Source organism: Hyperoodon ampullatus, assembly GCF_949752795.1.
Source record: "Hyperoodon ampullatus genome assembly, chromosome: 15".
NCBI classification, from domain to species: Eukaryota; Metazoa; Chordata; class Mammalia; order Artiodactyla; family Ziphiidae; genus Hyperoodon; species Hyperoodon ampullatus.
The window spans coordinates 57647637-57661381 of record NC_136928.1 but is presented as its reverse complement, the minus strand read 5'-3'; the positions used below and the strand labels follow the sequence as shown (position 1 = coordinate 57661381).

At 37.5% G+C, this 13745-nt stretch overlaps 1 protein-coding gene and 1 pseudogene across 3 annotated transcripts in view; one reads left to right on the top strand and one right to left on the bottom strand.

Annotated features, from left to right (window-relative positions):
- The window catches only part of SOS1 (SOS Ras/Rac guanine nucleotide exchange factor 1), a gene marked incomplete at both ends in the record, with an annotated part of 138560 nt that overhangs the window by 103354 nt on the left and 21461 nt on the right, over positions 1 to 13745 (bottom strand). The gene's annotated exons all lie outside the window — the stretch shown is intronic.
- Positions 9663 to 13019, top strand: LOC307064767 (ubiquitin-ribosomal protein eS31 fusion protein-like; annotated as a pseudogene). Its single transcript has 2 exons — positions 9663 to 9700; positions 12543 to 13019. The product of its transcript is annotated as a ubiquitin-ribosomal protein eS31 fusion protein-like (transcript).

Below are 13745 nucleotides of genomic sequence, written 5' to 3'. Positions count from 1 at the left end.
TAAACAGAATCTCATAAAGGGAGGGAGATAAAGTTTCTCTATGCTTCAATCAAACTGATGAAATGATACCAATAAGCTGTGATGAGTTATGCAGTTTACCCTTGAACAATGTGGATTTGATCTGCATGGTTCTCCACAGTTATAGGGGGATATCTTTCAATAGTAAATACTACAGTACTTCACAGTCCATGGTTGATTGAACCTGGAGACTCGGAGCAACAGCAGATACTGGGGGCCAACAATAAGTTATGCACAGATTAACCCCTGCTTTGTTCAGGGGTTGACTGTATACATCATGTAATACTCAGAGCAACCACACAAAAAGTGATACAAAGAAATACTCAAAAACACAATAAAGGAATCAAAATGGAATTCTAACAAATGTTCAAGTAACCCACAGTAAGGCAGGAAAAAGAAAACAGAAAGGAAAAGCTGAACAAACAGAAAATAGTATCTAAAATGGCAGGCTAAAAACATGGAAACAACCTAAATGTCCACCGACACAACTGGATAAAAAAGATGTGGTACATATATACAATGGAATATTACTCAGCCATAAAAAAGAAAGAAATAATGCCATTTGCAACACGGATGCAACTTAGAGATTATCATACTCAGTGAAGTAAGTCAGAAAGAGAAAGGAAAATACTATATGATATCACTTATATGTGGAATCTAAAATATGGCACAAATGAACCTATCTACAGAACAGAAACAGACTCATAGACATAAGAGAACAGACTTGTGGTTGCCAAGGGTGGGGGGAAGAAGACGGATGAACTGGGAATTTGGGGTTGGTAGATGCAAACTATTATATTTAGAATGGATAAACAACAAGGTGCTAATGTATAGCACAGGGAACTATATTCAATATCCTGCGATACACCATAACAGAAAAGAATATAAAAAAAGAATGTATATATGTGTATAACTGAGTCGCTTTGCTGTACAGCAGAGATTGACACAACACTGTAAATCAACTATACTTCCATTAAAAAAAAACCAGAAAACCCCCCCCGCAGGCTAAGCCATAACATAGCAATAATTACACTGCATGAAAATGGTCATAGCAATTAAAAGCAGAGATTACAGTGTGGATTAAAAAACATGACCTAACCATGTACCATCTACATGATAGTCACTTCAAATATAGTGATATAAATAGGTTAAAAATAAAGGAACAGGAAAAGATATATCATGCAAGCATTAATCAAAGGAAAGCAGAAGTGGCAATATTAATATCAGATAAAGTAGACTTCAAAGCAAGGAAATTTATTGGACAGAAAGGGACATTACATAATGATGAAAAGGTCAACCTATCAAGAAGACACAGCATTCCCATGGGCCTCCCTGGTGGCGCAGTGGTTAAGAATCTGCCTGCCAATACAGGGGACACGGGTTCAAGCCCTGGTCTGGGAAGATCCCACATGCTGCAGAACAACTAAGCCCATGCGCCACGGCTACTGAGCCTGCACTCTAGAGCCCATGAGCCACAACTACTGGGCTCGCGAGTAACACCTACAGAGCCCGTGAGTCACAACTACTGAAGCCCACGCACCTAGAGCCCATGGTCCGCAACAAGAGAAGCCACTGCAATGAGAAGCCCGCGCACCGCAATGAAGAGTAGCCCCCGCTCACCTCAACTAGAGAAACCCCAACTAGAGAAACCCCATGTGCAGCACCCAAGACCCAATGCAGCCATAAATAAATAAATAAATAAATAAAGTAAAAACAAACAAAAAAAGAAATAAGGCTTTACTTTATGGAAGAAAAAAAAGAGGACATAGCATTCCCAAATGTGTATCCACCAAACAACACATCTCTAAAATGTGAAGCAAAAACTGATAGAACTGAAAGGAGAATATAGAGACAAATCAACAGTTACAGCTGAACAATTCAACACCCCTATCTGAACAATTAGTACAACTAGACAGAAAATCACAAAGAATTTGAAAGAACTCAACAACACCATCAGCCAACAAGAATTATTCAACATTCATAAAACACTCCATACAACAACAGAGGAAACCACATTCTTATCAAGTGCCCAAGCAACACAAAATAAGATAGAATATATTTTGGACTACAAAACAAATCTGAACAAATTTAAAAGAACTGAAATCAGAAAGAATATGTTCTCTGGCCACAACAGAAACAAACTAGAAATTAATAACAGAATGTTAACAGGAAAATCTTGAAACACTTGGAAACTAAACAACCCATTTCATTTCATTTCAGTATACTTGTTTTACAATGTTGTGTTAGTTTCTGCTGTACATCAAAGTTAATCAGCTATAGGTATACATATATCCCCACCCTCTTGGACCTCTCTCCCATGCACCTCCCCCATCCCACCCATCTAGGTCATCATAGAGCACCGAGCTGAAGTCCCTGTGGTATACAGCAGGTTCCCACTATTTTACACAAGGTAGTATATATGTCAATCCTAATCTCCCAGTTCATCCCACCCTCCCCTTCCCCTGGTGTCCACATGTCCGTTCTCTACATCTGCCTCTCTATTCCCGCCCCGCAAATAGGTTCATCTGTACCATTATTCTAGATTCCACATATATGTGTTAATATATGATATTAGTTTTTCTCTTGTTGACTAACTTCACTCTGTATGACAGACTCTAGGTGCATCCACATCTCTACAAATGACCCAACTTCATTCCTTTTTATGGCTGAGTAACATTCCATTGTATATGTGTACCACACCTTCTTTATCCATTCCTCTGTTGATGGACATTTAAGTTGCTTCCATGTCCTGGCTATTGTAAATAGTGCTACAATAAACGCTGGGATGCATGTGTCTTTTTGCACTATGGTTTTCTCAGGGTATACACCCAGGAGTGGGATTGCTGGGTCATATGGTAGTTCTATCTTAGTTTTTTAAGGAACCTCCATACCATTCTCCATAGTGGCTGTTATCAATTTACATTCCCACCAACAGTGCAAGAGGGTTCCTTTTCTCCATACCCGCTCCACCACTTATTCTTTGTAGATTTTTTGATGATGGCCATTCTGACCGGTATAAGGTGATACCTCATTGTAGTTTTGATTTGCATTTCTCTAATAATTAGTGATGTTGAGCATCTTTTCATGTGCCTCTTGGCCATCTGTATGTCTTCTTTGGAGAAATGTTTACTTAGGTCTTCCGTGCATTTTTGGATTGGGTCGTTTGTTGTTTTGATATTGAGTTGCATGAGCTGTTTTGTATATTTTGGAGATTAAGCCCTTGTCAATTGCTTCATTTGTAAATATTTTCTCCCATTCTGAGGGTTGTCTTTTCATCTTGTTTATGGTTTCCTTTGCTATGCAGAAGCTTTTAAGTTTAATTAGGTCCCATTCGTTTATTTTGTTTTTAGTTTAATTACTCCAGGAGGTGGTTCAAGAAAGATCTTGCTGTGATTTATAACGAAGAGTGTTTTTCCTATGCTTTCCTCTAAAGGTTTTGTAGTGTCCGGTCTTACATTTAAGTCTTTAACCCATTTTGAGTTTACTTTTGTGTATGGTGTTAGGGAGTGTTCTAATTTCATTCTTTTACATGTAGCTGTCCAGTTTTCCCAGCACCACTTATAGAAGAGACTGTCTTTTCTCCATTAGATATTCTTGCCTCCTTTGTCATAGATTAGGTGACCATAAGCGCGTGGGTTTATCGCTGGGCTTTCTATCCTGTACCATTGATCTATATTCTGTTTTTGTGCCAGTGCCATACTGTCTTGATTACTGTAGCTTTGTAGTGTAGTCTGTAGTTGGGAAGCCTGACTCTTCCAGCTCCATTTTTCTTTCTCAAGATTGCTTTGGCTATTCAGGGTCTGTTGTGTTTCCATACCAATTGCAAAATTTTCTGTTCAAGTTCTGTGAAAAATACCATTGGTAGCTTGATAGGGATTGCAGTGAATCTGTAGATTGCTTTGGGAAGTACAGTCATTTTCACAATATTGATTATTCCAATCCAAGAACATGGTGTATCTCTCCATCTGTTTGTGTCATCTTTGATTTCTTTCATCAGTGTCTTATAGTTTTCTGCATACAGGTCTTCTGTCTCCTTAGCTAGGTTTATTCCTAGGTATTTTATCCTTTTTGTTGAAATAGTAAATGGGATTGTTTCCTTAATTTCCTTCCGAACTTTCGTTGTTAGTATACAGGCAAATTTTATCTTTTATTTAATTTTAAAATATTGATTGATTGATTTGGCTGCACTGTGTCCCAGCTGTGGCATGCGGGATCTTTGTTGCGGCACGTGGGATCTTTAGTGGCGGCATGCGAACTCTTAGTTGCAGCATGTGGGATCTAGTTCCCTGACCAGGGATTGAACCAGTGCCCCCTGCCTTGAGAGCGTGGAGTCTTAGCCACTGGACCACCAGGGAAGTCCCTCATCATAGGCGTGTAGGAATACAAGAGATTTCTGTGCACTAATTTTGTATCCTGCAACTTCACCAAATTCAATGATTAGCTCTAGTAGTCTTCTGGTGGCATCTTTAGGAGTTTCTATGCATAGTATCATGACATCTGCAAACAGTGAGAGTTTTACTTCTCTTCCAATTTGGATTCCTCTTATTTCTTTTCCTTCTCTGATTGCCATGGCTAGGACTTCCAAAACTATGTTGAATAAGAGTGGCAAGAGTGGGCAACCTTGTCTTGTTCCTGATCTTAGTGGAAATGGTTTCAGTTTTTCACCATTGAGAATGATGTTGGCTGTGGGTTTGTCATATATGGCCTTTATTATGTTGAGGTAGGTTCCCTCTATGCACACTTCCTGGAGTTTTTATCATAAATGGGTGTTGAATTTTGTCAAAAGCTTTTTCTGCATCTATTGAGATGATCATATGGTTTTATTCTTTAATTTCTTAATATGGTATATCACATTAATTTGTGTATATTGAAGAATCCTTGCATCCCTGGGATAAATCCCACTTTATCATGGTGTGTGAGCCTTTTAATGTGTTGTTGGATTCTGTTTCCTAGTATATTGTTGAGGATTTTTACGTCTATGTTCATCAGTGATACTGGCCTGTAATTTTCTTTGTGATATCTTTGTCTGGTTTTGGTAACAGGGTGATGGTGGTTTGTAGAAAGAGTTTGGGAGTGTTCCTCCCTCTGCAATTTTTTGGAAGAGCTTGAGAAAGACAGGTGTTAGCTCTTCTCTAAATGTTTAATAATATTTGCCTGTGAAGCCATCTGGTCCTGGACTTCTCTTTGTTGGAAGATTTTTTGTTTTAATTTCCTTATTTATTTTTGGCTGTGCTGGGTCTTCGTTGCTGCGTGCGGGCTTTCTCTAGTTGTGGCAAGCAGGGGCTACTCTTTGTTGTGGTGTGTGGGCTTCTCATTGTGGTAGCTTCTCTTGTTGCAGAGCACAGGCTCTAGGAACACAGGCTTCAGTAGTTGTGGCTTGTGGGCTCTAGAGTGCAGGCTCGGTAGTTGTGCTGCACAGGCTTAGTTGCTCCACAGCATGTGGGATCTTCCCATATCAGAGATGGAACCTGTGTCCCCTGCACTGACAGGTGGATTCTTAACCACTGTGCCATGAGGGAAGACCCTGCTGGAAGATTTTTAATTACAGTTTCAATTTCATTACTTGTGATTGGTCTGTTTATATTTTCTATTTCTTCCTGGTTCAGTCTTGGAAGGTTGTACCTTTTTAAGAATGTGTCCATTTCTTCCAGGTTGTCCATTTTATTAGCATTATACTTGCTTATTGTAGTCTCTTATGATCCTTTGTATTTCTGCAGTGTCAGTTGAAATTTCACCTTTTTCATTTCTAATTTTATTGATTTGAAACCTCTCCCTTTTTTCCTTGATGAGCCTGGCTAAAGGCTTATCAGTTTTGTTTATCTTCTCAGAGAACCAGCTTTTAGTTTTATTGATCTTTGTTACCGTCTTCTTCATTTCTATTTCCTTTATTTCTGCTCTAATCTTCTTTCCTTCTACTAATGTTGGGGTTTTTCTTCTTTTTCTTCTTCTCCTCCTCCTCTTCTTCTTCTTCTTTCACTAGTTGCTTTAGGTGTAAGGTTAGATTGAGATTTTTCTTGTTTCTTGAGGTGAGATTGAATTGCTATAAACTGCCCTCTTAGAGCTGCTTTCGCTGTGTCTCATAGGTGTTGGGTTGTCATGTTTTTGTTGTAGTTTGTTTTTATGTATTTTTTGACTTCCTTTTTTATTTCTTCAGTGACCTCTTGGTTACTTAGTAGTGTATTGTTTAGCCTCCATGTGTTTGTGTTTTTTATAGTTTTGTTTCCTGTAATTGACTTCTAATCTCATAGCATTGTGGTCAGAAAGATGCTTGATATGATTTCAATTTTCTTAAATTTACCAAGGCTTGATTTGTAACCCAAGATGTGATCTATCCTGGAGAATGTCTGGTGTGCAGTTGAGAAGAAAGTGTATTCTGCCACTTTCGGGTGGAATGTTCTATAAGCACCAACTATGTCTATCTGGTCTATTGTGTCATTTAAAGCTTGTGTTTCCTTATTTATTTTCTGTCTGGATGATCTGTCCATTGGTGTAAGTGGGGTGTTAAAAACCCCCACTATTATTGTGCTACTGTCGATTTCCCCATTTAGGTTAACATTCGCCTTATGTATTGAGGTGCTCCTATGTTGGGTGCATAAATATTTACAATTGTTATATATCTTCTTCTTGGATTGATCCCTTGATCATTATGTAGTGTTCTTCCTTGTCTCCTGTAACAGTCTTTATTTTATTTTATTTATTTTATTTTTTAACATCTTTATTGGAGTATAATTGCTTTACAATGGTGTGTTAGTTTCTGCTTTATAACAAAATGAATCAGTTATACATTTACATATGTTCCCGTATCTCTTCCCTCTTGCGTCTCCCACCCTCCCACCCTCCCTATCCCACCCCTCTAGGTGGTCACAAAGCACCGAGCTGATCTCCCTGTGCTATGTGGCTGCTTCCCATTAGCTATCTATTTCACATTTGGTAGTGTATATATGTCCATGCCACTCTCTCATTTTGTCACAGTTTAACAATCTTTATTTTAAAGTCTATTTTATCTGATAGGAGTATTGCTACTCCAGCTTTCTTTTGATTTCCATTTGCATGAAATATCTTTTTCCATCCCCTCACTTTCAGTCTGTATGTGTTCCTAGGTCTGAAGTGGGTCTCTTGTAGACAGTGTATATAAAGGTCTTGTTTTTGTATCCATTCAGCCAGCCTGTGTCTTTTGGTTGGAACATTTAATCCATTTACATTCAAGGTAATTATCGATATGTATGTTCCTATTACCATTTTCTTAATTGTTTTGGACTTTTGTGTGGGGGGGGTCTTTTTCTTCTCTTGTGATTCCCTCCTAGAGAAGTTCTGTTAGCATTTGTTGTAAAGCTGGTTTGGAGGTGCTGAATTCTCTTAGCTTTTGCTTGTCTGTAAAGCTTTTGATTTCTCCATCGAATCTGAGTGAGATCCTTACTGAGTAGACTAATCTTGGTTTTAAGTTTTTCCCTTTCATTACTTTTAATATATCCTGCCACTACCTTCTGGCCTGCAGTATTTCTGCTGAAAGATCAGCTGATAACCTTATGGGGATTCCCTTGTATGTTATTTGTTGCTTTTCACCTTGCTGCTTTAAATATTTTTTCTTTGAATTTAACTTTTGTTAGTTTGATTAATATGTGTCTCAGCATGTTTCTCCTTGGGTTTATCCCGTATGGAACTCTGTGCTTCCTGGACTTGGTTGACTATTTCCTTTTCCATGTTAGGGAAGTTTTCGACTATAATCTCTTCAAATATTTTCTCAGACTCTTTCTCTTTCTCTTCTTCTTCTGGGACTCCTATAATTTGAATGTTGGTGTGTTTAATGTTGTCCCAGAGGTCTCTGAGACTGTGCTCATTTCTTTTAATTATTTTTTCTTTATTCTGCTCCTCAGCAGTTATTTCCACCGTTCTATCTTCCAGCTCACTTATTTTTCTGCTTCAATTGTTCTACTGAGTTCTTCTAGTGTATTTTTCATTTCAATTACTGTGCTGTTCATCACTGTTTGTTTGTTCTTCAGTTCTTCTAGGTCCTTGTTAAACATTTTTTGTATTTTCTTGATCCATGCCTCCATTCTATTTCCTAGATTTAAGATCACCTTTACTATCATTACTCTGAATTCTTTTTCAGATAGGTTGCTTATTTTCTCTTCATTTATTTGGTTTTGTAAGTTTTTACCTTGCTCCTTTGTCTGTACCATATTTTTTTGTCACCTAATTTTTCTTGATGGGTGGGGCTGTGCTCCTGTCTTGCTGGTTGTTTGGCCTGAGGCATCCAGCACTGGAGGTGGCAGGCAGTTGGGTGGAGCCAGGTCTTGGTGTCAAGATGAGGACCTCCAGGAGAGCTCACACTGATTAATATTCCCTGGAGTCTGAGGTTCTCTGTTAGTCCAGTGGTTTGGACTTGGCACTCCCACCACAGGAGCTCAGGCCTGACAACAGGCGGCTCAGAATTGGTTCCACTGTCCGGCCTCCTGGTTGTACTGAGACACGGTGCTGGGCCATTGTTTGTCATCCAGAAAACTGCCGCAGTCTGGCCAGCCCGTGGCTGCTGCCAGAGCCTGTGCACACCAGGTGGCCACACACATGCACAGCAGGCACCCAGAGTATCCACGGCCGCCACTCAGCTCTCTAAACAACACACTTTATATAAATAATCTATGGATCAAAGAGGAATTATCAGGGGAAATTTAAAAATACATATAACAGAACTAAAGAAAAATGAAAATACAGCATATCAAAATTTGTGAGACATAGGTAAAACTGCTGAGAAATTTAAAAAAAGGAAAAGCCTCAAAAGGAAAAGCCACAAGTCAATAACCTAAGTTCCCACCTCAAGAATCTCAAAAAAAGAAGAGCAAACTAGAAGCAAAGCAAGAGAAAGGAAGGAAATAATAAAGATACAGTAGAAATCAATAAAACTGAAAACAGAAAAACAGAGAAAAATCAGTGAAACAGTTGGTTCTTTTAAGATATCAAAAACTGACAACCAACCAAAAGGATGCATGCACCCCAATGTTCACTGCAGCACTATTTATAACAGCCAAGACATAGAAGCTACCTAAATGACCACTGATCAAAGAATGGATAAAGAAGATGTGGTACATATATACCATGGAATATTACTCAGCCATAAAAAGGAACAAGATAGTGCCATTTGCAGAGATGTGGATGGACCTAGAAATTGACATACAAAGTGAAGTAAGTGAAGTAAGTCAGAAAGAGAAAAACAAATATCGTATAAAATTGCTTTTATGTGGAATCTAGAAAAATGGTACAGATGAACTTATTTACAGAGCAGAGATAAGAGTCACAGATGTAGAGAACAAACTTACAGCTACCATGGGGGAAAGGGGGAGGTGGGATGAACTGGGAGATTGGGACTGACATATATACACTACTATGTATAAAATAGATAACTAATGAGAACCTACCATATATGATCTGTGGTGACCTAAATGGGAAGGAACTCTAAAAAAGAGTGCATATATGTATACGTATAACGGATTCAGTTTGCTATACAGCAGAAGCTAACACAGAGTTGTAAAGCAACTCTACTCCAATAAAAATTAATTTTAAAAAAATCAACAAACATCTAGCAAGACTGACAAAAAAAAAAGTGAAGACACAAATTACCAACATAAGGAATAAATCAGGAATGAAACATGAATATCTCTACACACCCTGCAACTACGAAAGGACAGTAAGGAAACACTATTCAAATATTTGATAAACATAACTTACTGCTATGAATAATCTCTTTTAAAAGTTTGTGACTAGGCAACTGTTTGAAAATGTTAAATGCTTTGTATGATTTAATCTTTTGATTGAACATTTTCTTCAGAGAGCCATAATAGCTAAAAGATTATAATTTTCATCATAAAACCATGAAGAATGTTTCATCCTTATACTGTTCGGGTGTCTAGGGGAGGCTTTCTAATCCTAACAACTCATCACCAACATATAATGATGATTTAGAAGAAATGAACCAATTTCTCACAAAACGAAACAAAACAAAAAACTACCACAACTTACCCAATATGAAGTAAATAATTTGGATAGGGCTTCCCTGGTGGCACAGTGGTTGAGAGTCCACCTGCCAATGCAGGGGACACGGGTTCGTGCCCCGGTCCAGGAAGATCCCACATGCCATGGAGCGGCTAGGCCGGTGAGCCATAGCCGCTGAGCCTGCGCGTCCGGAGCCTGTGCTCCGCAACGGGAGAGGCCACAACAGTGAGAGGCCCGCATACCACAAAAAATAATAATAATAATAATAATATAATTTGGATAGTCCTATACCTCTTAAATAAATAAAATGAATTGGTAATTTCAAAACATCCAAAAACCTCTCCAGGTCCAGATGGTTTCATTGAAAATTATAGCAAACTTTTAAAGAATTAACACCAATTTTCCACAATCTCTTCTAGAAAATAGAATTGAAGGGAATACTTTCAAATTCATTTTATTAAGCTAGTATTACCCTGATTTAAAAAACCCACAAAAAACAGGTAAACACAGAACAAAAAAGGAAAACTACAGACCAACATCCTTCATAATTACAGATCCTTAACAAAATACTAGCAAATCAAATTTGGCAATATACAAAAAGAATCATACACTATGACCAAGCAGAGTTTATTCCAGGGATGCAGGTCTAGACCAATATTCTAAAACCAACCAATGTAATCCACCACATTGAAAAGCTAAAGAAAAAAACCACATAATTCATCTCAATTGAGGTAAATAAAAAAAAGAGTATTTGACGAAACTCAGTACCCATTCATGCAGGAAAAAAAACCTCTCAGAGAAAGAGGAATAGGAGGGAACTTCTTCAACTTGATAAAGAGCATCTACAAAAACGTATACTTAAGATACACTTAAGAGTGAAAGACTGAATACTTTCCCCTTAAACTGGGGAAAAAGACATAATGTCCACTCTCAACATACTCATTGAAATAGTGCTGAAAGTTCTTGCCAGTGCAATAAAACAAGAAAAGGATATAAAAAACACAAATTTGAAAGGAAAAAATAAAACCATCCCTATTTGTCAGCTACGTGATTGGGTAGAAACTGCAAAGAATCTACAAAATCAAAAAAATAAAAACTTAGAACAAATAAGTGAATTCAGTAAGGTCATAAGATACAAGGTAAACATGTAAAAAAATCAACTCTATTTGCAATGAACACATGGACATACAAAATAAAATAATAAAAATTTTAAAAACCCCACAAACCCAAAATATTAGGTGCAAATCTAACAAAACAAGCACAAGACTTGTATGCTAAAAATGACAAAATATTGATGAAGAAAACCAATCTAAATATAAATGCAGAGACATTCTATGTTCATGGAACGGGAGACTCAACATAGTAAGGATGCCAATTCTCCCACTCCCTCAGATTAATAAATGGGTTTAACACAACTCCTACCAATATCCCAAGAAAGATTTTTTGTAGATATTGACAAGATTATTCTAAAATTTATATGAAAAGGAAAAGTAACTAGAATTACTAAAATAATTTGGGAAAAGAATAAAATGAAAGGAACCATCCTACCCCATTTCAAGACCTATTTTACAGCTATAGTAATAAAAACTGTGTAGCATTGGCAGATAGAGAGAAACACATGGAACAGAAGAGAGAACCTAGAAATAGACCCATAAAAATATGCCCAATTTTTGACAAAAGTACAAAAGCAATTCAATGAAGGAGGGACTGCCTTTCCAACAAATGGTGCTGGAGCAAATGGACATCCATAGGCAAAAAAATGCACTTCAACTTAAGTCTCATACCTTATACAAAAATAACACAAAATGTATCATGGACTTAAATGTAAAATGTAATACTATAAAGCTTTTAGGAAAAAATACACGAAAAAAATTTCAGGATCCATGGATATTCAAAGAGTACTTAAGACTTGACACCAACCCATAAAAGAAAATTACTGACAGGGACTTCCCTCGTGGTCTAGTGGGTAAGACTCCACGCTCCCAATGCAGGGGACCCAGGTTTGACCCCTGGTCGGGGAACTAGATCCCACGTGCATGCTGCAACTAAGAGTCCGCATGCCACAACTAAGGAGCCCGCATGCTGCAACTAAAATGATCCCGCATGCTGCAACAAAGATCCCGTGTGCCACAACTAAGACCCAGTGCAGTCAAAATAAATAAATAAATAAATATTTTTTTTAAAGTAAAATACTGATAAATTGGACTTCACCAAAATTTAAAACTTTTGCTCTGAAAAAGCCCCTGGAAAGTGGATAAAAAGACAAGGTAAGTAGTGGGACAAAACATTTCCAAGCCACAGACCCAACAAAGGATTAGTATCCAAAGTATATAATGACCTCTCAAAACTCAACAGTAAAAGAGCAAACAATCTAACTAGAAAATGGGCAAGAGACATGAAGAAACATTTCACTCATATGTGATAGGACATATATACAAGTTTTTGCTACAAGTGTTTATAATACAAAAAGACAGAAAGTGACCTCAATGTTTCTCAATAAGGGACTAGTTAGCTTTTGGATCTGTCATCTGCGGCAGAACTGCTGCCAAGGTGCAGATTTTCATGAAGACCTTCCGGGGATGACCATCACTCTTGAAGCTGAACCCTCAGATACAACAGAAAATATAAAGGCCAAGATCCAGGATAAGGAAGGAATTCCTCCTGACCAGCAAAGACTGATCTTTGCTGGCAAGCAACTGGAAGATGGACGTACTTTGACTACAACATTCAAAAGGAGTCCACTCTTCATCTTAATGTTGAGACTTCATGGTGGTGCTAAGAAAAGGAAGAAGTCTTACACCACTCTCAAGAAGAACAAGCATAAGAGAAAGAAGGTTAAGCTGGCTGTTCTGAAATACTATAAGGTGGAGGAGAATGGCAAAATCAGTCACCTTCATCAGGAGCGCCCTTCAGATGAACGTGGTGCTGGAGTTTTTATGGTGAACCACTTTGACACACAGTATTGTGGCAAATGTTGTCTTACCTATTGTTTCAACAAACCAGAAGACAAGTAATTGCACACTAGTTAATAAAAGACATGACCTAATTAAAAAAAAGAGAGAGAGACTAGTTAAATTATAGTACAACTAAATAACAGTATGTAGCCATTGAAAAGCATAAAGGTGATAATGTTAACTGCTATGCTCTCCAAAATATACTGAAAGGGGGGGGGAAACAAAGGTACTAAAAAACGGTGTATCACACACACACACACACACACACACACACACACACACACACACACCACACACATATATACACATACACAAGCTTATCATGGAAAAATCTCTACACAAGAAACTTGTAAATTGGTTGCCCCTGCGTAGAATGCAAGAAAAGTGGAGCAGAGGAGATGGAAGATTTTCACTGTATAATCTTTTGAGCTTTGAATTCTGTGATTGTGTTCTATAAGTTAAAATCACTTTTAAAAGCATTATGGTTTTTAATTTAAAAAATGAAACAGGATACTTTTTATATTTGTCATGTTCAATATTGAAAAGTATATTAACTATATAAAAAATGTAAATATGAAAAACATTTGAAAAAATTACCAAAGACTAAGATGAGTTTATAAATTAATTGTATTTTCAAGAATTTGCTACTATGGATTATTAAATGTTGATGAGTTCAATAGCAAACAGGTAAGTGTAAAAATGTAAAGTAGCAATGCAATTAAGAACACTGTAGTGGGACTTCCCTGGTGGTGCAGTGGTTAAGAATCTACCTGCCAATGCAGGGGA